The sequence below is a fragment of the Macrotis lagotis genome, chromosome 8, assembly GCF_037893015.1.
Source record: "Macrotis lagotis isolate mMagLag1 chromosome 8, bilby.v1.9.chrom.fasta, whole genome shotgun sequence".
In the NCBI taxonomy this organism is placed as follows: domain Eukaryota; kingdom Metazoa; phylum Chordata; class Mammalia; order Peramelemorphia; family Peramelidae; genus Macrotis; species Macrotis lagotis.
The window spans coordinates 136,774,643-136,801,452 of NC_133665.1; the positions used below are offsets into that span (position 1 = coordinate 136,774,643).

The 26,810-nt window shown below is 40.3% G+C and overlaps 1 long non-coding RNA gene across 1 annotated transcript; it reads right to left on the bottom strand.

The window, feature by feature from the left end:
• Window positions 1–1,997: 1,997 nt before the first annotated feature.
• On the bottom strand, window positions 1,998–26,810 carry LOC141496204 (uncharacterized). The gene is made up of 3 exons (XR_012470979.1): window positions 26,650–26,810; window positions 3,370–3,516; window positions 1,998–2,366 (listed from the first exon to the last, which is right to left on the bottom strand). It is a non-coding gene; the product is annotated as an uncharacterized LOC141496204 (long non-coding RNA).

Below are 26,810 nucleotides of genomic sequence, written 5' to 3' on the forward strand. Positions count from 1 at the left end.
ACATAATAGTTTTTTTTAAGACCTGCAGAAGAAGGATTCAATTTATTTTACTTGACCATGGAGGGCAGAAATAGAAACAAGGAGCTGATGTTTCCAAGAGGCAGATTTAGTCATAGAGTAAGGGAAAACTTCCTAACAATGAAAGACATCTCAAAATGGAATAGATTGAATTGTTGTGGCAAGTGGTGATAGTCTTCATTAAGAGATGACCACTTATTGGGGGCTTTGAAGGGGGAAATCCTTTTCAGCTATATTTAATGCTAGTGGACCCCATTATTCTTCCAGGTTCATTGAATCTCAGCATTGAAAGGAACCTCTTAGGCCATTTCATCCAATTGTTATCTGACTCAGATCCCTCTTAATTATGTAACCCACAAGAGGTGGGTTAACCATCCTTTCAACCAGTTTTCTCTACCACATACTCAGCAAGTGGTGGATCAACATTCTTTAAACTCAGTGTTCTCCACTACATATCCAACAAGAGTAAGAGGGAATCTTGAGAGCTTCTAGAGTAGGGGCAGGGGTGGGGACCAGGGAATCTATTCCCTCCTGAGACAGCCCATTCTTCTTCAGGGTTAATTGTTAGGAAATTTTTCCTTACATCAAAAATAAATCTGCCTCATTGCAACTTCTTTCATTGTTTTAAGTTCTGCCCTCAGGATCCCAGCAGAACAAGGTAATGGATCCTTCTTTCACATGATAGTCCTTAAATACTTTCAAACAGCAAGTCTACACAGTGGGGAGAATTCTACTACATGGGCTTCATTTCTGCTTCTATCCTTTCCTGTCTTAGACCTTAAAAAAGGAGAGAGTTTGACTTGGAAATCTCTTAGGACTTTAAAGATCTAAATCTGTGGTCTTCTGTGCTCCTCTAGCTTCCTTCTGGCAAGCTAAACATCCCTAGTTCTTTCAGCACCAAGCACACTCTTGTCTGATACTGGGCTTGCAGTTCACCAAGACATCCAGTTTGTTTTCTTCCCCTAAATTTCTCTTTGGTTTCCAAATCTGTAAAACTGAGGAGTTTGGGTTAGGTGTCTGTGATCCCCTCCAGCTCCAATATTCTATTTTCTAACCTGACTTTCTATGATCCCATTCTCATTATAGGACACTTAAAATCTGTCCTTTTTCTATTCCAGGTCAGTGTCTTAGTCTAATTTGTCTGTTTGGGTTGTTGTATTAGTCTCCCCCACTTCCCTCCATCCTTTCTGGGGAAAACACAGTTTCCATATATTTTTCTTCTTGGAAGTTTTATTTATAGGTTTGTGGGTTGCTGGGCAATTTCCTTTTTCACTCAGGACCTGGTCTGGTACCAGGAGCCTAGTGGGCACTCTCAAAAAGCTCTTGGTTGGCTGAAAGAATGTGGATATATGTATAATGTGAGCCTGTGGACCCTGAGGCTATTTGGCATTCTAAATGGGTTTTTCCAAGTAAAAATGTTAAAACTAATCATGGTTTCAGAATCATAGCCTCCTTATGCTAGAAGGGCCTTCATGTCATCAGTCCAACATTTTCATTTTACACATGAAGAGATGGAAGAAAAGAGGGGACTTGCCTTATCCAAAGTTAACCACAGAATTAGTTAACCAAAATTAGAATACATGACTTGATTTAAAATCCTAAGCTCTTCCATGTCTTCCTTCTGCCATGTGAATGAGTTGACGGTCCAGGGAGCACTTACACACTGCTTGTGCAAACCCAGAGCAAAGGGCTCTGAATTAGACCCAGAAGTCTTAGGTTTTAATTCTGGTGATGCTGCTCATCAACTCATTACAGGTGGGACCTGGGCAAGCTTTATAGCATCAGGGGGGAAAATGGAATGGGATGGAGGTGTCTCAAGTTCCTCTTCTCTAAAATGGGATAAACAATAATACAGGTCCCTTCCAGTTCTAAATTTTTTCTCTCATACATTCACACACAAATACATATACACTTATACCCATGTTATATATACATTTATGTAAAACACAATACACATATATACATACATATTCTCTAGCTAAATAAAATGCAATATACATATGGAATACATATCTCATGATTTTTGGATCAAAAATTGGAAGACATAATATACCAAAGCCTAAGTGTGTTCAAAGCCTTTATAAATGATCGTTTTCTTTTCTTGTAGTCAGGTCTGCACTAGAAAGTCTGGGATACATGAACTTCATAGTTACAGAAGCATTGGAAGTTGGACTAATTTTTCTTTGTGTACTCATGTCTTCTCTGTTGGTTTATCTGCTTTGGATCAGGATCTTTCTCTTGATCATTTGGTTGGTTGACTTATCTCCTTCTTTTGACTCTTCACCCTTTCACTGCCCTATGGAGGATGAGAAGATGAGCCCCCTCTGTGTATCTGGTTCCCTTTAAGTCTGAGACAGAGTCAGAGAGAGATCAGGAGACAAAGAAACAGAGAGGGACAGAGTTAGAGGGACTTAGATGAGGAGGCAGAGACAGAAAGAAAGATGGCAAGAGAGAGCTAAAATATTGGGGCCTCATTTTGCCCCCTCCCTCCAGAGTGAGTAACAACTTTAAGCCAAAATCTCCCTTCAAGTGTCCATGGGCCTGCAGGGCAGAAATCAATATCAGGAAGCCGGAAAAATAACAGACAGCATCTAGCATCTGAAATCCTTGTTCCTGAGCCCCAGGCTTGGACATCACCCTGGCCCTGAGATGGGAAGGTTACTATTTGTTCATGGACTGTAAGGGCGGGACCCTGGGCCCATGACCTTGGAGATGAGGCAAACACACTTCCCCTCATCTCCGCTATTCTGAATAAACATCTCTTAGGGCAAGGAAGAACCTGGTATTAATAATAGCACTATTGATGGTAGATAATACAGCCACATCCATCTCAAACCAACAGAAAGTGAGGAATTTTATTATACTCTCTCCCAGAGTTCTCAAAAAGTATGTTGAGCTCAGATAATTAGCTTTTGATTGCATTCTTTGTACTCAACTCCCCAGGCCCTAGACTGTATAGTAGGCACTTAAGAAATATTTGCTGTTTGGTTTCAGAAATTCAGAGACTCGAAGGAACTTTGGAGATGTTGAATCTAATGTCCCCACTTTGCAGATGAGGAAACTGAGGACCAGAGAAAGGTCACACAAAAAGTTAGGGGCAGAGCCAGGGTGGATGAGAATCTCCTGCCCCACTCTCAGTGAGGATCATTTAGAGCCTCACCTCGTCAAATTCCAAATTATTTTGTCATTCATTATTGTTTAATTTTAACAGTAAATAGCCTGCTTAGAGTTTCAGCAGTGTTTCTCCTTTTCTAGGGTAGAAGGAAAGTTTAACTCTAACTGGCCTATATGAGGACATTCTTTTAGGTTTTCTAGAAATCAATCTTTCAGTAGAACCCCAAACAGTCCTACCTTATACTGAATCCTAATCACTGATGTTGCATTGGATTTGGAGGCAGGAGGACCCATGGCGCATTCACTGACCTTGGCCAGTCAGACTCTTGCTCCCAGTCTGGCTCATCCCTCCATGGTTTTTTTCTGGTGACAGAGATGATAATGCTAGAAGGGAAGAGGCCATATCTAATGAGGGCCCTCCATAGTCATGGTCGACACTTAGCCCATAATTACAGGTCTCTACTCTTTGCCTCTGCATTTGGTCTATCCTGTCTAAGGTGAAGGAAATTGGATATAGCTATGACCTTGTAAGATCTGGAAAGTAGAGCAAGTCACCAGATGGTGAGCCTAGCTTAGCAGCAGTGGAGATACAATCTTCTCCATCCTCCATCACAGCTATTTGGCGAGAACTGTATGGAGAAATCACATTCAGTAGGAGTCCACTCTCCCCAGTGACTGAGGTAGTATGGGGAGAGTACTTCCCCCCATGTTTTGAGTGGAAATGTTTACATTTCTGACCTCGGTCTACCTTTGAAGGGAATATCTCTTTGTAAAAGCTAATTACTCTCAAGTGGTTAAAAGGAATTAGACTTCTAGCTATTGGGAGTTAAAGGAGATGGGGAGGAATATATTAAAATGGGTTCTTCAGCATCTGAGAGCTTTGAAAAAGAGATATCACCTCAGTGAAGGCAGCAAGATGGTATAGTGGCTAGAGTTCTGGGTCTGGAGTCAGGAAAACTCAACTTTGTGGGTTCAAATCCAGTCTCAAACACTCACTCAGTGACTCTGGGTAAGTCATTTGATACTGTTTGCCTCGGTTTTCTCAACTGTAAAATGAGTAGGGGAAGGAAATGGCAAACCACTCCAATACCTTTGCCAAGAAAAAAAAAACGAATGGGATCATGATGAGTTGGACAGGGCAGGGAGATGTAACTGGCTTCAATCTGGGAAAGTGGTCCAAAGCAACTGATCTCTATGATCTTAAACAGGTCAATTAGTCTCAGTCATCTTCTGTAGAATAAGGAGGGTAGGGATATTCTTTAAGGTCTCTTCCTTAAGAGAGCATAGAATAGTGAAGAAAAGGGTTGGTCTGGGCTGGTCTGGAAGGCACTCTCCCTCAAGATGGGAATCTTAACTTTTGAAACTCATCTTCCCCCCTTGCCTGTCACAAGGTGTGAAATTCAGCTAATAGTAGTTCATTCCTTTCATCCCAGTTCTGCCACTAATCTGATGTGTGACTTCTGGGAAATTCATTGTGCTCCTCTGAACTTCAATTTCCTCATAAGCGAAATGAAGATTTTGATTGCAGCATTGATACCCTATTTTTTGTTGCTGTTGTTGCTGTTTTACAAAGCAGTGGGGTTAAGTTGGGGTTTATTTTTTAGTTTTTTTTTTGCAAGCCTTGGGTGAAGTGACTTGCCCAGGGTCACACAGATAGGTAATTAGTGCCTGAGGCTGGATTTGAACTCAGGTGCTCCTGACTCCAAGGCCAGTGCTCTATCCACTGTACCACCTAGTTGCCCCACTGATACCCTATTTTTAAAGGACCTCCCAAATCAAAAATTCTATGATCAAGTCCCTTCCAGTTCTAATGTCCTATGTTCTGATGCCCCTTCTAGTTTGGATTTTCTACATTCTTAGGTTCATTCCAGCTTCGACACTGGATGGCTCTTTGATTCTGTGAACTCCTGGGACCAGAGAAAAACCTTGGGCTATTCTTTTGGTGGATTAGCTAATGGCTGAGGGTACAGCCCTAGGGAACAAGACTTGGGAATACTGCTGAGGGGAGCCCCCAGAATGGGATAAGAATCAATAAAAGAGCCCTTGGAAAGACAACAAAAACATCTTTTTGATGAAAACCTAGCCAATACTCCAGACCCAATTTCCTATCATAGGAGACCATAAGAATTAAAAAATATACCTTGAGGGGGCAGCTGGGTGGCACAGTGAATAGAATACCAGTCCTGGAATCAGGAGGGCCTGAGTTCAAATGTGACCTCAGACATTTAATTGCCTAGCTGTGTGATCTCAGGCAAGTTATTTAACGCCATTGCCTTAAATTTAAAAAAAAATACCCTTTACCTAACCACACCACTTGGCCAAATCATCCTGTTTAAATATACCACAGAGGCTATAAGAAAGTAGCAATAATAGGATGTGTACTTGAACCCTGGACCATAAATCACAGAAGGAACCTTCCCTAGAAAAGTTCTTGAATTTATGAAGTCAAACTAATTATAATATCATAATAATTATGATATTCTCCCTTGATGGGCTTTTCTGTATATATTCTGGAGAGCCACAAGCACAATTCCACCAAGGCTATGTTGGGCTTCCTAATAACAAACTCCTCCCTGTATTGCAAAATTGGCATATCCAGCTAGAAACATAATATTTCTTGTCCTATATAAGCCCCTGTTTTTAACCAGCTGAGCACCCTGCTTCCTCTAGAGAGCATAGTATGTGATACCCTTGCCCCCCAGCCCCACCCCACAAAATGCTCTTTGTCTGACTTGGAGACACTCTGTGAGTTGTAGAGATAGTTTGAATCATAATTCTTTAAAGACGACTCGATGAAGCATTCTCATACCTTGTCGTTTTGATGGCTTCCCATTCTTGGCCTGCTCTCCTTGGCTATCTTTGTCCTGGTGACTACTGTATTACTCAATGCTAATTTGCTATTGTTGTTTAAAGAAGTTGGAAGTGCCATATAGCAAAGCTAGTGTGTGCTAAGTGAGCTCACATATGATTGACCCTGAAGCTGTCCAGAAGAAGCTTATGGAGATCAGGAAATCTGTATTAAGGAATGAAGACCACAAACAGAGAAAATGAAAACAAGATGTGGTACTATTTTCAGAGAACAAAACAAAATACTGAATTCAGAATCCTAGAGAGCCAGAACTAAAAGGGACCTTAGGACCAGGAATGTTATAACTGGAAAAACCACAAGACCAAAAATGTTGGAACCAGAAGGGACTTTAGGACCAAGAATGTTAGATCTGGAAGAGACTTTAGAGCCTAGAATGTTAGGGTTTGAAAGTATCCTAGAACTTAGAATGTTAGAGCTAAGAGAGACGTTGGAGTCTAGGATGTTAGGGCTTGAAGACCGCAGAGAGATTACACTATAGAATGAGAATTGGAAGGGACCTTAAAATATATAATATCAAATCCAGAAAAGACCTTAGGAATCTAGAATATTAGAGCTGGTGGAAACTTTGGAGCCTAGAATATTAGCACTTTAAAGGACTTTAGAACCTAGAATGCTAGCACTTAGAGACCTCAGAGCCTAGAATGTTAGAGCTGGAAGAGATTTTTGGAACATACAATGGGCCCTTAGAACCTAGAATGTTAAGACTTGAAGGGACCTTGAACCTAAAATGTTAGAGCTGAGAGAAGCTTTGAAGCCTAGAATGTTAGAGCTTGAGAGGACCTTAGAATCTAGAATGTTAGGATTTGAAGGGACCTGAGAAACTAGCATGTCAGAATGGAGAGACTACACTATAGAATGTGAGAATTGGAAGGGACTTTAGAACATATAATATTAGTGCTAGAAGAGACCTGAAGAACTTACCATGTTAAAGCTGGGAAAGACTTTGGATCCTAAAATGTTAGGCCTTGAAAGGCCCTTTGAACTTAGAAAGTTAGGACTTAAAGGGGAAGAACCTAGAATGTTAAGGCTGCAAGAAGTTTTGAAATCTAGAACATTAGGACTTGAAGGATCCTTAGAACCTAGAATGTCAGAGTTGGGAGACCAGATTAGAATATCGAATGTGAGAGATGGAAGGGGCTTTAAAACTTAGAATCTTGATACTAGAAGAGACTTTAGGAATCTAGAATGTCAGAGCTGGAAAGAGTTTTAGCCTAATTTCTCCATTTACAGATTTGGGAAGTGTGGTCCAGATCCAGAGGAATGCAATAACCTTTCCAAGGCCACATGATGAATTGACAGGAGGGCTAGGAATAGAGCCTAGACCTTTTCAGCTCATCATTGAGGTCTCTTTACCCTACAAAGGCAGAAGATTTATTTGTTTATAAAAGCAAGTGGTGTGTGTTGGATAGGACTATAATTAGGCCATTGGGATCCTTGCTGCAGCTATACTTCAATATATTCAAAGGCACTCAACATTCAAAAGGCACTCAACAATGTATGTCATTGGTCCTGTTTCCAATGTTTCGGCCCCTACCCGGGGAGAGCAAGGATGTGGACAAGAGATATGGAACAAAAAATGACTTAGATCCCTTGGGTCTCAGTTTCCTCCTTTATAAAAAGAAGGTTGAACTAGATGACCTCTAAAATCACTTTTAGCCATAAATCTAGGACATTATAGACAATATATTAGCATCATAGGGAATCTCAAAGTGTGGTATAGTTCAGGGCCCAGGACTCTTTAAGGGGAGGTATCTGTGAAGTCAGAATTGTTTTCATACTGATGTAAAATTTTAATATAGCAAACAGATCCCACATAAACAAAAGTTTCTTGAGGGGAGGAGGTCCTCAAGAATTTTTAAGAGTATAAAGATGTCCTGAGACCAAAAAGTTTGAGAGCCACTGATCTAGCACAACTCTTCTTGTATTGGAAAGGAAACTGAGGGTCAGAGCGGAGATCACATTGTTCAGCACTGTATTTATTAAACTATGTGTTGCAATAAGGTATCGGGAACTGTGTGTCCTATACTGGGCATTCAAAAATGAAACTGTTCCTGCCCCCAGGGAGTTTACATGCTGGTGAGGAATAGAACTTGTATATTTAAATAAACAGAAAAAAATAAAGTGTAATTTTGTGAGGAAGACATTAGCAGCTGGAGTTTCAGTCAAGGCCTCAGAGGAAGTGGCAACTGAGCTAAGTTCTGAAGAAAATTAGGGATTCTAAGGAGATAAGGAGAAGATGGCAAACAGGCCTAGGATGACAGAGGGGGAAGGGAGGGAATAAGAATTTATAAAACACCTACTCTGTGCTAATTATCTGAAATTATCTGAAAGGTTGGTGTTATTAGCCCCATTTTATAGGTGAGTAAACTGAGTCTGAGGTTAGGTGACTAGCCCAGGGTCATGTAGGCAATAAATGTCTGAAGTTGGATTTGAACTCGGGGTTTCCTGATTTCGTATCTAGTGCTTTATTCATTGAACTACCAGCTGACAGCATCAGAGATGTAATGCTAAGTGTAAGGAAAAAACAAGAAGATCTGTCTAACTATAGGGGTAGAGTACTTGTGTGCTAAGTCTGAGGAGTTAAAAGAGCCTGGATTCCAATCTTTTTTGCTGTTGCAGTTGTTGGGTTTCTTTTGCAAAGCAATGGGGTTAAGTGATTCGGCCAAGGTCACACAGCTAGGTAATTATTAAGTGTTGAGGCCGGTTTTGAACTCAGGTCCTGTTGACTCTAGGGCTGATGCTCTATCACTGCACCATCTAGCTGTCTCCTGAGTTCAGATCTTAGCTTAGCCACTTCCTACCTATATGACCCTGGGCAAGTCAGTTAATCTTTCTGGACCTCAGTTTCCTCACTTGTAAAATGAGGGAAGTGGACAGTTGTAAATCTATGATTCTAGGAATATTTTCCTTTATCCTTTCCTCTCCTGTCTCCTCTCCCCCGCTAAAATTCCTTCCCCTCCCCAACTCCATCTCTCTCTCTGTCTCTCTGTCTGTGTCTGTCTCTCTGTCTCTTTCTTTCTCCCTCTCCTGTCTGTGTCTATGTTTGTGTCTCTGTATCCCTACCTCTTTCTTGTCTATCCCTCTCTGTCTCTATATCTGTTTTTCCTTTCTGTCTTTCTCTCTCTCTCCCATCTGTCTGTCTCTGTCTGTGCCTCTCTCTCTCTCTCTCTCTCTCTCTCTCTCTCTCTCTCTCTCTCTGTCTCTGTGTCTCTCTATTTATGTTTTTCCTCTCTCTCCTTGTCTTTCTCTCTCTGTCTCCTTCTCTATAAACTTTGAAGCCTATGATGCTCCTGTCTCCTTTTCTGCATCCTCATCAGCTTCTGAGTGTGTGTGTGTGTGTGTGTGTGTGTGTGTGTGTATGAGTGTGTATGTGTATGTGAGGGCATGTGTATGCCTTGGCAAGAGTTCAGGGGAGCCAGTAATAATAGTAACCCAAATCCCAATCCTGATGATGCTGATCCCCACAATAACAGCAGAAGGGCCGGCCTCCCCTGCCCATAAACAGAGACCTGCCTCCAGACTCCTTCAATGAAGAAATCTGATAAGGGTGAAATTCCAAGGGACAAGGAAATTGGACAAAACAAACAGCAGAATGGGGACATTCCAGACATAACATTCCAGGAAAGAGGGAGGGAGGGAGGGAGGGGAAAAAGGGAAGAAAGAAAGTTTGTTAGTTTTTTCTAAGGGAACGAAAAAAAGAAAGAAAGGGGTTTTGTAACCTAAGGACCAGAGTGTTTCTCTTCAACCACGGCTCGTCCTCGTTCCAGGCCTAGGCTGGGCCAAAAATGTTGAGGTAACCATGTTAGGCTCCTGTTTCAGGCCCGAGTGTGAGGGAGTGTGGGGGGGCAGACCCTGGGATGACGATGCCTTATTTATGCTGCCTGGAGACTGCAGGGAGCTGGCCACCGAGGGGACGCAGGCTGGAACACTCTGAACCCTCCCCAGAGCTCTCTTCCTCAAAGGCTGCCTTCATGACCTGGGGAGAGAGGGGCCACTTTGTGGCCAGGCCGAGCTGGGGAGGGGCAGGGGGCAGGCGCCAGGGGGCAGTGGGCCGGCTCTGCTGGGGCCTTCCAGCCTCCAGTGGGGCCAAGGCTTCCTCGTGGCTGTCAGCAGCGCCCCTTTTCTCCCCATCACCCAGGTTGAGGATCTCAAAAGCCGCCTTGATTCCTTCATTTCCCACATTTCCTCACATTTAGTCAGTCATCAAACCATTCTTCCTGGGTGATATCTCTGATAAAAAGCCCTCTTCTTTCTGACCCCATGGGCTCTCCTCCATCAGGCCCTGTTCACCTCACCGGCACTCCCTGAATTGCCTCCCTACTGGTCATCTTGCCTCACTCCAATCTGATCTACACATTTATCTTCCTAAAGCACTCACTCCCCCAAGAACCTTCAATAACTCCCTACTGCTCACAGATGAAATCCAGACCTCACTGTCTGATCTCCATGTCATTTTTCTTTCTTTTTTGGAGGCAATCACGGTCAAATGACTTGCCCAGAGTCATACAACTAGTAAGTATCTGAGGGTAGAGTTGAACTCAGAGCCTCCTGTCTCTGTCTCTACTTTTCTCTCCCCCTTCTATAAACTTGGAATCCCATGATGCTCAAGTCTCCTTTTCTCCATTTGTGTATGTGTGTGTTTGTTGTATGTGTCTCAGGGTATGTGTATGACTTGACAAGAGTTCTATCTATTGCCCCAGCTAGCTGCCTCTCTGGGCTCAATTTCTCACAAACTTTTCTTGTCTTCTTCTACTACAAACACCCCAAATTGTTTCTTCACTGCTTCACTGCCTCTGTCTGTCCAAGTCCCTCCATTCTTTCCTTTCTTCTTATTTGAGTCCAACTATTCAAGGAAACGGGGACAGTCTAACTCTAACTCATTCAGATTTAAAAGTTTGCTGAAGAATGATGAGTTTTTCTAACCCCCAGCACCATCTAGGAAGCTCTTTATCTAATGTTTAAAAACACCAGTTGTGCATCTAAATGACCCAGTGGATAGAGCACTGGCCTTGGAGTCAGGAGGACAGGAGTTTGTTTGAATCCAGCCTCAGACACTGTGTGTTGGAGAGTCAGAAATAAATGAACAGCAAGAAAAAAGATTTGAATGTAAGTTCCAAATCTTTGTTCATTTCCTTTCTACTCCTGCTACCTCCAGGAATTCCCTTGTGGGTAAAGCACATGAGCATCAATGTAGTCTGATGAAATGAAAAGATCTTAGACTTTGGGAACAGAAGATCTGGCTTTGAGTCCTAACTTAGGAAATCCACTCAATCTTTAGTGCCTCAGTTGCTTCCCATGGAAAATAACCCGTGATTGCTTTACATCCTGTCCTGCTAGTTAGTATGAGGATTGTGCTTTGTAAGCTACAAAATAATACACAAATGTCAGCTATTATAATTATCCTTTTTGTATGGATAAGATTCTTGGCTCTCAGACAATCTGAGAGTTATCTAGGCTAAAATCAAGAGCCCATATAAATGTCCTCTCCAGATTCCTTCCAGCCCTGGGAGGTGATATTTGCAGTAATGAAAATGGCATCTGTATGGCAAAGAATAACCCCAAGAAACTAAATTCAGCCTTAGTCCCTTTTGGAGACTCCCGATTTAGTAGGCTGTGGGTGGTTGGTTTTAGTGGGTGACTGGCCCTGATTTAATCATCTGTAGGCCAATGGAGAGAAGGGGCTGGGCAGGCTGCCACTCACAATAGCCCAATACTGCTCCCTGACCACAGTCACCCACACCCCTGAGACAACAACTCAACAGCAGCCCTGGCAGAGGATGATTTCCTGGAGACTTGGGAGCTGATAGGATACTCCCCAGCCCAGCTGGGTCAGACCCATCACCCTGTCACCTGTGGGGAAGGGGTAGGTCTTCAATACCTCCAGTCTCAATGTCTGCCTCCTCATTTCAATCCTGTATTCAGGAGGAGGAAAGGGAGCACAGGGAGGTTTAATCGGAAAAGAACCGGGTTTAGATGTAAGTTCAAATCTTGATAGATTCGTTAACTATGTGTCAATTCACCTAAATTCTCTAAGCATCAATTTCTTTATCTAGACCTATTATAAGATTCCTTCTAGATTTGAACCTATAAAGGATGGGAATAAGCATTTATAAAGAATCTTAAATGTGGCAGGCATGGTTCTAAGTTCTTTATAATTTTTATTTCATTTAATCTTAGGAAAGAGATGTTATTTTTATCTCCACTTTACAATTGAAGAAACTGAGGCAGACAGAGGTTCAGTGACTTTTCCAGAATGACACAGTAAATGTCTAAGGCTGGATTTGAATTCATTTCCTTGACTTCAGATTCAGTACTCTCTCCACTCTATTCACCTGATGATGCTCATACCCTTCTAATGGAGACTTAACACTCATATATCAGAAATACTTTTTCTGTTCATCTTATTTATATTGTGATAAAAGTTGATTAATCTCAAAATATTAAAGGAAATTTTAGTAATCAGTTAATGCAATGAGCGTGCCAGGTGCTATAGATACAAAGACAAAATGAAAAAATCCCTGTTCTCTTGGAGCTTATATTCTATGGGACCTTAGAATGACCTCCAAAGACCAACTCTGGATTTCACCTATACCTTGGCCTCAAAAGTCCTCAGTTGAAAACTAGATTTCCTCCCTCAGGTTTGATCAACTCCCTTTTTGCTCTTTGGTCATCTGGCTCCAGTCATTTATAGACAAGACCTTGATTTAGAAAGACTAAGGTCACCCATTACATCCTGGACCCTCACTAGGCATTGATACTTAGCTCCTAACCCTGGACTTCAATGACTCTGGGGAAGAGAGTGAAGTTGGTGTCTTTGCACATCTCTGCCTCCCTTAAATCTAATTCATATGCAAACCAAGACATCACCATCCTGTTGCCATCGGTTTTCTTCAAGAGGGAAAGATGAATAACAAGACTCATGTCTTATCTAGGTCTTTCAGAATAAGTGAGTCAGAGTTGATATTTCAAAGAATTCCAGACTTAAGAATCAAAAACTCGAAATTCAAACTCTGATTCTGGTTATTTGGTAGTACCTGACCATGAGTGCAGATCTCTTGTCAGTGAGACTCAGTTTCCCTATGTTAAACCATCTTGTGAAGAAAACATAGTTGTGTTCCCAAGATGGTTTAATATTATGAATAGTCCTCAATCCAGATCTTTCAATATAAAGATGAGGAAATTGAGGATGGGGACAGAAGCATTTTATCTAAAAGGGGTAGAAACAGGGCTCCCTCCTTCTAGGATAGATTTTCCTTGCCAGAAGTGGTGGCATCTTAAGAGGTTTTCATGGAGAAGGCAAAGGAATGCAGAGCTAATGATTGAATTACAGGCATCAATGGGGAAGATGTCATTTTCTTAGAGGGCAAGAGTGATGCAAGGGAAAGTCTTCTCAGTATACCCCTCAAATCCTTCTATGTGGTGGTAGTTAAAGCGGTTAAAATAAATTTATTACTAGGTCTAGTAGCTGTTGGACAGAACAGCTAGGTGGAGCAGTGGGTAGTCCTGGAATTAGGGAGCTCTGAGTTGAAATCCAGTCTCAAACATTTACTGACTGCATTACCCTGGGCAAGTCATTTAACCCTGTTTGCCTCAGTTTCTTCATCTGTAAAATGAGCTGGAGGAGAAAATGACAAATCACTCTAATAGAAAATGACAAATCACTCTAATATCTTTGCTAAGGAAACTCCAAATGGTCTCATAGAGAGTTGGTTTTGACCAAAAACTACTGAACGACAACAATGGCAGCATGCGCCAGCCACATATACACATATCCAAAGATATATATATGGAGAGAGAGAGAGAGAGAGAGAGAGAGAGAGAGAGAGAGAGAGAGAGAGAGACATATAAAATCAGTACAAATTCTTTGAATTTGAAATGTCTTTGAAATGGTTGATATCATTGATTACCTTCTATGATTCCCAAAGTTCACAGCATGCTACCCATTGTGAATTTGGAATCAGAGTTTTTTGCTTGTTTATTTATTGTTCAGTCATTTCAGTCATGTCCAGTTCTTTATGACCTCATTTTGGGGGATTTCTTTGCAAAGATACAGAGTGGTTTGCCATTTCTGTCTCCAACTCATTTTACAGATGAGGAAACTGAGGCAAACAGTTTTAAGTGACTTGTCCAGGGTCAACCAGTTAGTAAACATCTGAGTCCAGATTTGAACTCTGGAAGATTCATCTTCCTGGCTCTAGGTCCAGGGAATATGATAGCTGTCTTCAGCTATTTAAGGAACTGCCATGTGAGAATGGAAGACTGAGTCGACTTGGTCAGAGAAGGCCAAAATGGAAGTGACTGGTGACAGGTGCCTAGAGCTGGCCCAAAGTGGCCTGGGCTGTCTTCAAATGGCATCGGTGGAATGGTCCCTGGAAATATTTAAACAAAGGCTCAATGGCCACTTGTTAGAGATGCTGTCCAGAGGATTTTGGCTGTGGGACAGATAGGAATAGATGGCCCCTGAGGTCCCTTCCTAACTCCAACTTTTGTGATGCTCTGTATCTTGTCTCTTCATCCAGGCTGTGACCTCTCCAATGGAAAGAACTATGTTTCCTCCTTTCCTGCCATTGTAGCCAGGCCAGGGCCAGACCCACAAAAGGGGCAGCATTATTAAACCTAAGCTCTTCTTAAAGGTCAAAAAACAAAATTTGTTCCAAACTTTCCTGGCTGAAAGACTTGGCTATTGAACTTAAAGGTAGCCCAGTTTCCCTCACTATCTCTTTTATTAAATAAGCTCTATTTATTGGGTCACCCATCCATCACAATTGGTCTTCCACACTAGTCAAAAAAATACGATAGAATCGGGGGCAGCTAGGTGGTGTAGTGGATAGAGCACTGGCCCTGGAGTTCAAATCTGACCTCAGACACTTAATAATTACCTAGCCCTGTGGCCTTGGGCAAGCCACTTAACCCCATTGCCTTGAAAAATAAAAAAATAAAATAAAAAAATACAATAGAATCAGTATGGTGCAACGTTGTGAATGGTGATCAGTCAGTCAATCAGTTAACATTTATTAAGCACCAGTCATTGTGCTAAAGGCTAGGGATACAAGATGAGGTAAAAGATAGACCTTGCCCCCATGGTGCTCACAATCCAAGAAGGTTAAACGTGTACAAAAATACTAAAGGGAGGATGAAATAATTAACAGAGGAAAGGCACTAAAATTAAGAGGAATGGGAGAAAATTGCCTGTAGAAGATGGAATTTTAGTTTAAGGCACTAAAATTAAGAGGAATGGGAGAAAATTGCCTGTAGAAGATGGAATTTTAGTTTAACTTAAAGAGATGAGGAGTGAGAACATTTCAGGAAGAGGGATGGCCAGAAAAAATGAGTGTGGAGATAGGGGATCTCTTCATACCTCCCCTGTAGCCTGTTCCCCATTCTTTCTTTTTTCATGATGTGTGCTTATGCAAAGCTACTTGTATTCTAACCCATGGACCTGCTTTCTGTTCATCACATGTGGTAGTCCATCTCCAGTCTCTCAGCTTTTGCCTATGGTCACTTTTGCTTCTTAGAATCCCTAGCTACCTTTAAGATTCAGTTCATTGGGCCTTTCTTGATCCTCTCGATTTGGAGTACATTTCCCTCTCCTCTAGATGACCTTCATTTTTCTTTTATATATAATTTGTGGCTATTTATATGTGTGTGTTGGAACTAAATATTGAAAATTAATAAAAAAAAATTCTTATGTGTGCTTGTTGTTCCCTGGTCCAATTCCCTGAATGTAAGAAAATTCAGGGCAGGGAGTGTTTCATTTTTTTTTTTTTGATTTTTGTATCTCCAATGCCCCACACAATGATTGGCATGTGGAAGGTTTTAAATAAATATTAGATGAGTAAGTGACCAGATAAAATTTTATTGTATCTTTTTATCAATCAGAGCATCAGCTTGGTGATCAGAAAAGGATAGAGTGCAGGACTTGGGGACAGGAAGATGAGTTCAAATCCTGCCTCTGAGCCAGTCACTTAACCCTGTTTGCCTCAGTCTCTTCCTCTGCAAAATGAGCTGAAAAGGTATTTGGCAAATCACTCCAGTTTATGAAACAAAGAAACAAAAGAAAAACCCAAATTGGATCACAAAGAGCTGGACATTGCTAAAAAATTACTGAACTAGTCTATCAAAAGTGAGAAGACCAATGGCAGCCAAAAGTGAAAGAGGAGACTGGAGTAGATTATGGTGAGTCTTGAACCCCTAATTAAAGATCTGCATCAGAGCAGCTTAAAGAAAATGAATTACCAGTGCTTGCCAACCTTTGGTAGTGTGATTGGCAAGGGAAAGAGGGTGCAATGTAGAGAAGCTTCAGTTCAGATCCTGCCTCTGTTAATACTAGTATGGGATCATAGACACCAATTGGTATGCCATTTAATCTGATTTGTAAACAAACCATTATTAAATATTATCTCTTTTTTTCCCTTAAAAAAAGTTCATGTTGGCTATGTTCAGCGAAGTGCTAGGCCTTCCCTACCCATGTCAGTGGTGAATTCCTACAAAAGAACTTTAAATTTACTTTCTATGAATCTTGTATATACTTATATGGATATGAGATTGTGGGTTCCCTGATGGTAGGGATTCATTTTTGACTTTGGATCACCAATATTTGGAACATAATAGTATAAAATAGAGACAGAATCTAGGATTTCATTGGCATAGGGGTGAAAAATTTCTCTTCACCAATGTACCTTCTCTGAAACATCTAGGGTTCTTCTCATTATATTCTCACTATGGGCCAGTCACTCAACCATGATGTATCAGAGACACCTATGTATTTCTGACTTTGAGACTAGCTTTCTGTCATTCATTCATGTACTTACAGAATAGATAATATTTAGTTTTTGATTTGACTCAAAAATCACCTTCTGGAACTGTAAATGTTTTATTATAGTTTTAGAATATTGAACATACCAGAACTGAGCTGAACTGGACATTTTGGGTAGTGATTAAATCCAGTGTCTTATAATTAACCTCCCTTAACTGACTTAGTCATGTTCAGGACGAAGGTGAGTCTTGCATGAGTGAACCCAGGTCCTGGCAATAAGGTTAACCCTTTTTCTATAGTAAATCAAGAAGGTTCTAGAGTAAAGTAGACTGGCAACAGATGAGTGGGGTCACGATGAGGCCAATATCTGGAAAAGGAGGAGAGAAAGGAAGTCAGGAAACCAGTAAAGGGAAGAATTCTGAAACTTTAGAGCTGGAAAAATTGCCTTCATTTAGATGGAGGAGTCCGCTGAGTTCTGACCCTTGCTCCCATGAGACCTCAGGATGACCTTTCTCATGTTGACTACTGAGACATGGAATTCTTTGGAATTAGGCCATTTTTTCTAGTTAAAATATGAAATGTCCTTCTCAAGGGTAAAACATTAAACCTTATCAGTCATTAACACCGCATCATGAAGAAGTCTATGTAATTCTTTATTTTCTATGTGAGAGAGCATTCATTCCATTCAATCCAACAAGACTATTTTATGCTCTAGGTGGAGAATATAAAGCTAGGTTGTTATTTAACTCATACCTGACTGCAGGGAGCTTGCATTCTACTGGGGAAGAAGGGGAAGGAACAGGGAGTAAATACATTAATATACATATGATAATTTGAGAAGGGAGAGAACACTAAGAAATTAGGGAGATGAGAAAAAGCTTTCCATAGATGGAAGCACATGAATAAAACATTGGAGGACACAAGGGATTGTAAGAGGTCAAGATGAGGAGAGAATACATTCTAGGAAGATGATGGAGAAAAGGCAAACTGGGATGTGGAGTCAAGAAGGTCTGAGTTCAAATTTGACCTTAGTCACATACATATAGCCCTACACAAATCATTTAACATCTTTCTGCCTCAGTTTCCTCATCTGTAAAATAGGTATAATAACAGTACTACTTTCCAAAGTTGTTGTGAGGATCAAATAAGATATTTGTAAAGTGATTTGCAAATCTTAAAGCACCACATAAATGCTAATCATCATCATCATGATCATGAATTGAGCACTAGTCAAAGAGATCTGCATGAAGATATTGTTCAGGGAGGGAGCAGGTAGCTGGGAATACCTAGAGTAAATGTCACTAATACCCTTTCATTTTTCCATTCAATTTCCCCTGGAGAACATTTCTTCAAGTGACCATTCTTAGGGGTATAGTTGAAAGAGCAATAGATTATGATTCAGAAGATCCAATCCAAATTCCATTTTGTCACTTATCTGTTGTAACCTTAAGATCATTTCCTACATCTGAGTTTCCTGCTCTATAGACTTATCTCATGAGAGAGCTAGAAGAGACCTTAGGAGATGTCTAATCCAACTTAGACCTCTAAAGGACTCTCCTCTATAATAATGGAATCCCCCACCCTTTCAAGGCAGGATATTCCATGTTGGAGCAGTCCTAATTATTTGAAAGATTTTTCTTTTCTAAATTTTCTCTTTCCATCATTTAAAATTTTTATTGATCTATTTTATTTTTATATCATCTTTATCTCTGAAGAGATCCTTCCTCCCTTTCCTAACCACCTTTTTGGACAAAGAATAAAATAGAAAGAGATGGTGAAAACCATTCAACAAAACCAACCTACTCATCAATCATCTCATATTCCACTATTTCATCACTTTACCACCATACTGGTCTGCCTGCTGTTCCTCATGCACCTTACTCATTTCACATCTCCATTTCTTTGCACTGGCTCCATGCTTATCTTCCTAATCCCTGCCCTGGCTTCCTTTTAGATTTAGTTTCAGACTTCTTCCTCCAGGAGGCCTGGCTTCTTCTTCTTCTTCTTCTTCTTCTTCTTCTTCTTCTTCTTCTTCTTTTTCTTCTTCTTCATCTTCTTCTCCTTCTTTCTTCTTCTTTCTTCTTTCTTCTTCTTCTTCTTCCTCCTCCTTCTTCTTCTCCTCTTTCTCCTTCTCCTCTTCCTCCTCCTCCTCCTCCTTCTCTCTCTGTCTTTTGTCCCCTGATATTTTTACATGTTTTTTTTCTCTATTAGAATGAGAATTACTTGAGGTCGGCAATTGTTTTTGTTTTTTCTTTCCATCTCCAGTGCAAATCTATTAGTAGATGCTTAATAAATATTACTCATTGCTTGGTTGATTAATTAGTTAGTTAGTTAGTTGATGTCACTTAGACTAAATCTGATGGGACACACCTTAAAATATTTAAAGATGCTTTCATGTCTTTATTCCTCTCCAGGCTAAATATTCCCATTTGCTTCAACTGATTCTTATATGGCATAGTCTCCTCCCCTGCCCCCATTATTGTTGTCTTCCTCTGGATAGAATCATTTGTTAATGTCCATCCAAAAATGCAGAGCCCAGAACTAAGCAAACTCTACCAGATTGACTTTAAAAAAAAAACCAGGGCAGAGAATGGAACAACATTCTCCAAATGAGGGGAGTAGCATAAATAGTATCATTCCCATTGTTCACAAGAGGAAACTGAGTCTCAGAGGGGTTAAATGAATTCCCCACTGTCACACAGCAGTTTTGGGATTGGAACCTTGGTCTCCTTTCTTCTAGTTCTGAAATCTTTCGATGAAAGCACTTTGCCTTTCAGACCTAAAATAATGAGTCTCTCTTGTGGTGGAATCTCAAGTAATGTGCAAAGTAATGGGTGAGACTTTTAGGAGGGAGGTGAGTGATGGGATTATTGATAACCCTCTGATCATATTATATCATTTAGTGGTGTACTCTGTCTACAAATAGGGTCTGCAGATGATAAATGCAAGGCTGACTCAGTTCATTGCTAAACAAAATAAAACAAAATCGATTATAGCCCAAAGAACATCAGAATTGGAGAGACCTTAGAACCTAGATTGTTAGAACGTGAAGGCACTTCACAGAATGTTAGAAACTGAAGGCAATAACAAATGATAGAACCAGAAAGAACTGAAATCCAAGATTTCCTAACTTGAAGTTCAAGAACTCTACTCATCATGCCACTCTACTTCTGAGACACACAGGTTGTAGAAATGTTGTCCGACCTTCCAAGCTTATAGGAACTTGGTTACACTCTGACCCTCCCAGAGTCAGATTATTACTTCTGGATATTTTCTGGGAAGGTCCTAATTCTGTTCCACTTTCCCCAAATTCAAATGGATCTGTGATCCATTTTCTCTCTAATGACACTAAGGCAGCATTTTTAGTCCTATTCATCCTGCAATGACCTCCCATAAGTAGCCATGTAGGGTCTTCCTGTTTTGTTTTGATATTTTGAGTGTATGAATGAATGAATGTCCCCATGTGCCATTTAAAGTCAAAGTACACATATTTTTTCCATGTAATAAAATAAATCAGGCAGCATCACATTAGACAAGAGAAGCAGGGACAACAAAAAGGAGTTTTACAGTGACTGTAATAATAAAAGTTCACATTTCTATTGTGTTTTCAGAGTTAAGCATATAGACTTTCCCAGAATGACTCTGTGAAGTAGGTGGTGGTGTATCCATTTTATAGATGAAAAAAAATGAAGTTCAAAGAAGTTACTTCTGTGACTTGTCCACATATTTTTTTTAGGTCTTTGCAAGGCAAATGGGGTTAAGTGGCTTGCCCAAGGTCACGCAGCTAGGTAATTATTAAGTGTCTCAGGCTGGATTTGAACTCAGGTACTCCTGATTCCAGGTCCGGTGCTTTATCCACTGCGCCACCTAGCCACCCCTACATATTTAATAAAGATAAGAATCAAAATTTGAATCTGGGTCTCCTAACTTCAAGTACAACACTTTTTTCCCAAATACTATATTTGTATTTGTTTGTTATATGATAGGCAAAGCAGCCTGTCATTATGAAGAGAGATGCAGTCTGGAAGACTGGAAATCTTGATTTCAAATTCCATCTCAGACACGTCTTGTTTGTTTTTATTTCAGTCCTTATGGATTGGCACATAGTAAGTATTCAGTAATAGCTGTAGCTATTTATAATGGGGTGACCCTGGGAAGATCACTTTCCCTCTCTGCCTCAGTTTCTTCAATTTCAAGGCATGGATAATAATACCACCTACCGTCCTGGGTTGTTGTGAGCATGCAATGAGATAATATTTGTAGAACACAGCATGATGACTGACATATGATAAGCACTTAATTATTCCCTTCTCCTTTCCTCCCCTCCCCTCCTTGCAGCCTTGCAACTTCAGAAAGAGGTCTAGATTGTCTTTGTCCTCTGCATTACCAAACAGCCTAACCTCCCATGACTGTTTTCACTTGGACCTACCATGTCATTTTGGACAAGACTAAGATTTCCTGGATGTATTATACAAGCTCCTTTGCCTCCCAGGGATCAGAATAGAACTGGTAGAATAGGTGGTCAAATGGAGCTGATTGGCATATATATCATAAGTCCCTTTTGCAGGGACCATCAATAGTCTGTGTATTATCCACAAACTCTGTATATCCAGGGTTCTTCCCTTTTTTAAAGTCATATGTGGCTATCTGGTGAAGCTAATGGATACCATCTAAGAATTATGATTTTCAATGCATTTAAACCTTGCCTCTCATCTATAGGATTGCAAAAGAAGTCAATAATCTTATAATTCAGCTCTCAAAATATTCTATTAAACATTCACAGATCTCCAATTAAAAACCACTGCCATAGAGTTAGATTTTAAATATTTTGAAGTTATATTTCTATTCCCTGACATCTGGAAATAGACTAATTTAAAAAAGGTTTCTGTTTGCCAAGTTTTTAAGATATAATTTCATTAATTTTTTTTTTAATTCTAATGCTCCCTGGAGGGAAGAGATAAACACAGTACAAGGGGCAAGGAAGGCCCAGGGCTGTCAATGATCTAGCAGCAGAGGTCTCCACTACCCACCCAAGTGAACTAATAGAGAAATCTGATCACTTGTAGCAGCTGATCCAGAAGGTAGGAGGGCATAATCTCAATAAATGTTTCCAAGCCCTGGTGAGCACAATTACTTTCCCTAGCATCTGAAGTTGTTTGAAATGATAGAAATGATGTCATTCCATGCTTTTATTTTAGTATGCAAAATCAGAACAAAGGTCAAAGGAAAAAAAAAACTGTTTTCAGACCACAGGTCCTGTCTTGGGGCACAGAAAATATGTCCCCCATAGCCACTCCAGGAGAGAAGAGACAGGAGCTTGGCTGGTGGTTCCAGGGCGAGGTCCAAGGACTAAGCCTAGTGGTGGGAGAGAGATCTATTCTGAATCCAAACATCCAAAGAAAGGCTTGGTGTTCTTGGGACTTGGTTATGAAATGATTCTACGCACTTGCTAAGAAAAAAAAATACTAAACAAAACAACAAGCCCTGGAACTCAGCTGCATCTAACATTTCCCGAGCCTCGTATTTGATCCAAGTCTGGGCTCTTGGCCAGCTTCATGACCATATTTTTTCCTACATGTCTAAGGTGTTAGGAAAGTAACACAGTTGTCAGAGTTGTGTGTGTGTGTGTGTGTGTGTGTGTGTGTGTGTGTGTGTATGTGTGTGTGTGTGTGTGTGTGTGTGTGTGTGTGTGTGTATGTGTGTGTACCTAAAGCCCTGGTTAAAAAAGGAAGGGTGTTTTCAACATAGCCAGAAGTACATTCTGTAATTCCCGACCAAAATACCAGCTGACGTAAAAGAAGCTCCCTGGACAGAAAAATATTTAGCTTGGAGACTGATTCCAAAGTGCATGTGTTTTCTCTAGTGCCTTCAGCCTGAGCAGGAGAATGTGGCTCTGTCCTCCTGGAATATCAGCTGGGGCTCCTGGCTCCAGATAACCTGCCTTGATGCTGTTGGAGACAGGAACATCTGTACATGGCAAACATCTGTTCTTGGGGCCCATCTGTACATCCTGAACCTCTGTACCCAGTGAACATCTATATGCAGGAAGCAGTCGTTCCTTGAATGTGAGTTATCTGATACTGGCTAGGCAGCCAAGAGTGACACACACGATAGGTACTTCAAAAAGGCAAATTGGGAAGGATGGAAAAAATGAGCGGTCACATGACTTCAGGCGATAGAAAGGTAGCTTACATACAAAGCACTTCAAGGTTTTCAAAGTTTGTTTTCTTTTATCACATTTGCTCTTTCCAACAGTCCCGGGAAGTAGGCATCATTTTTATTCTTTTTATGGACTATATCTTAAACTCAAATCACTCTGGCTCTCCTTGATCCATCAATAATAGGTTCCAATTCGAGTTTCACTTGGTTACTCCTTGGATTCTCATGGCTCAAAGTGAGTGTAAATAGTAATTGTTTCTCTTTTGAAACCCTGAGAATCTCCCCTTTCCACATTGATTTTTATTTTTATTTTTTACTAGGTAAAAGAGACCATATTTTTGCCTCATTTCTTACCTAGCCTTATCACTAAACAGGGATTGCCTCAGTCAAACTGAGATCTAATAAAGATCTTAGCTTAAAAAGATCCAGGTCTCCCATTGCACCTTGGATCATCTCCAATTGCCTTAATCTGTATCTTGCCACTAGATCCTGATGGCTCTAGAGAAGACGTTTCACATTCCTCTCTCACTTAAATCCAAATCACTTGCTAGTCATGGCATTACCGTCCTGATGTCATATATAGTCTTCTTCAAGAAAGAAGGACAAACAAGAGACCAACAATAACAGCATCTTACAAATAAGGAAAATGACATTTACCCACTAGTGAAGTGTCCAAGGCAGAATTCAAACTCATATCTTCTTGTCTCAAGGTTTAGCAGGCCACCTCACTGCCTCAATATGGAAAGAAGCTCACTGTAACTAAATTCCTTTTTCTGATAGCCAAAATCATCCAGAATCTGTCACATTATATCTTCCCTTCCCTCTCCTCCAACACCTATGCCTTGGCCACAAAGCATTATGAATAAACCAATGAATTTAGAATTGGGAAGACTTAAGACACTACCCATTTAACCTCTGTCAACCTCATCTGTAAAACGGGGGTACGAATGGCACTATATCACAGTGGATAATGCTGAGGATCCATTGAGATCCTAAACTACTTAACTCTGTGCCCCCAAGGATCATGGAATCCTAATTATAGATCAGCTATTTTCCTTGTTTGAGTAATCCCTGTACTTTCTTTTTCCCACCTTTAATGCTTCTTAATCTGAAGTCTGTAATCAATATTCTGTAGCAATGCTTCTGAAAAGAATGTACAGACTGAATGTCCTATTTTTCCAATTATCTTCTTGGGCATTTAAAACACTCTTCTCTGGCCACCATTCACCTATGTGTCTTGGCTTCCTCTTTTAGAATGTAAGTTCCTTGAGGGTAGAGTTTCTTGCTTCTGTAGTTCTATCACTTTCCAATGATTCCTTTTCACCCATTCATTCATAATGTACAATGAGCTTTGTGAAAGTTAAAGCATTATATAGTTAATATTATTATTATTACCCCGTCCTCATTTATGGAGTCAGACCAGTCTATTCACTGGGCTCTGCTTCTGTACTTTTGCCCACATTGTTACCTCAACATCCCCATACATTCCCAGAAATCCTTCCCTTAGAGGACCTGGGTTCATATCCTGCTTCTGATAATTACTCCTTATTTGACCTTAAGGAATTCACTTGACTTCCCTGAGCTTTGATTTCCTTAACCATTGAATGAGAGGGTTGAACTCTTAGCCTTTGAGGGTCCTCCTATATCTAGATCTATAATGACCCTATGATCTCATCTCTACTTGGATGTAAATCCTACTCATCCTTCAAAGCTCACCTTAATTGTTGTCTCCCTCCTTACCCAGATTCTCTAATCTTCTATGATTTCTCCCCATTTCTGGTCCCCCATTGTACCTTGAGTTCTGGAAGTGCTTACTTAGAATATCTAAGTGTCTACTGAGAGTTTTACATTGTGAAATCTACATTGTATTAATTCATTTAGTTTAAAGGATCCTAATTTTATTTGTTTGTTTGTTTCCTTGATCCTTTGGCAGTCAGGTGAAGCCTACACCCCCTTCTTTGAAATATTTTTAAATACATAAAATAAAAATTCATTGCATTACAAAGACAACTAATTATATTGAACAACATTTACCATTAGATTAAAAAAGATAAGTTCAGAAACTCCAGGATAAGACCCTTTGATTTAGTACATCCATCCCATGAAATGTCATATTCTTATCTGTAATTTCCTTTATCAGCTAGTGTAGGACAGGAATATGGCAGAAAAACCAAGATTCATAGCATTTTAGAGCCCAAAGAGAGATGATAAACTATATAGTCCAATCTCCTGCTTTACTGAACTGGACTGATCAACCAACAAATATTTATAAAGTCAAGACTATATGATAGGCAATGTACTAAGTAGGCACTTAGAGATACAAAGACAAAATGCCCTCTAGCAGCTTACATTCTATTGGATGAAGCAATGCATATACCTAAATAGAAATACAAAATGTAGAAAGTAAATCCAATCAGATTTAGGGGAGGCTGGTTCCTTAATCTCCTCCTCAATAGTTTTTTTGAGGCCATCATCCCTATTCTGTCTCTCTCTCTTTCCTTCATCTTGCCTCCAGAGTTAACCAATTGAACCTAATACTGCCATCAATTATTAAATCACTTGTGCTCTTGTTGCATCACAAGATGTTTGACAAGCCCCAGTCCTGGATCACCCCTACCATTCTCCTCCAGCTCCTACCCAAGTGTTGCTAAATGGTATGCTGAGAAGAAGACACATAAACATGTTGCTTAGGTCCTCTATAAATTTATGTTATCTAATCTCAAAGACAATCCTTTTATTTTTCCTTAAATGACTGTATCACACACCTGACAGAAATCACTCAAAAACTTTTCAGTGAATTCCTTAAAAAAACCCTCACCTCTTTCCCATGTCTTATACTTGTTGACAAAAATAGACTTCTCCATGAGCTCCTTCTTCTCACCCCTTTTTTCTTTATGATTTTTTTTATTTTGATCATGCCCATTTCTTTAAGAGTGATTTGAAGTTTCCTTGACCAAAGACACTGAAGAGGTTTGCTTTTTCTTCCAATTCATTTTACAGATAAGGAAACTGAGGCAAACAAGGTTAAGTGACTTGCCCAGAGTCACACAGTGAGTAAATGTCTGAAGCTATATTTGAACACATGAAGATGAGTCTTCTAAACCCCAGGTCTGGCACTCTAGCCATCTGTAGGGCTAACTTACATCTATCCCTATTCTCTTCTCCTTTACTTCTATGTCTGAATAAGAGATGACCATTGTCTTTGTCAAATCCATATCCTCTACTTGCCATCCCTTGCCTTCTCTGTAGACTATTTCACAATTATTTCCCCTCTGTAATCTTTGATTTCATCTTTCTACTAGCTTCTTTCCCATTGCCTATAAACACTCATAGGTCTCCCCTATATTTTTTTTTAGTTTTTTTTTTTGCAAGGCAATGGGGTTAAGTGGCTTGCCCAAGGCCACACAGCTAGGTAATTAAGTGACTGAGGCCAGATTTGAACTGAGGTACTCCTGACTTCAGGGTGTGTGCTCTATCCACTGCACCACCTAGTCACCCCAGGTCTCCCCTACCTTTAAGGAGGTTTTCCCTGACCTTACAATCAGCTCAATCGATTTTCCCTATATATTTCCTGCCTTGATATGATTAAACTCCTAAAAAGAGCAGTCTATAACTAACTGTTGTTTGCTACATCTTCTCCTCTTCCTCTCTTCTCAACAGTTTGAAATTTGACCTTTGGCCTCAACTCAAATCGCTCACTCCAGTATCACCAGTTATAGCTTAATTGCCATACCTAATGACTTTTTATAAGATCAAATCCTTCTTGATATATTTGCAGCATTTGACACTTTAACTACCTTCTCTTCCAATGTATTCTCTTCTCTTTGAGTTTTAGTGATACTGGTTTCTCCTCTTACCACCTGTATGACCACTCCTCAGGGTCCTTTGTTAGAG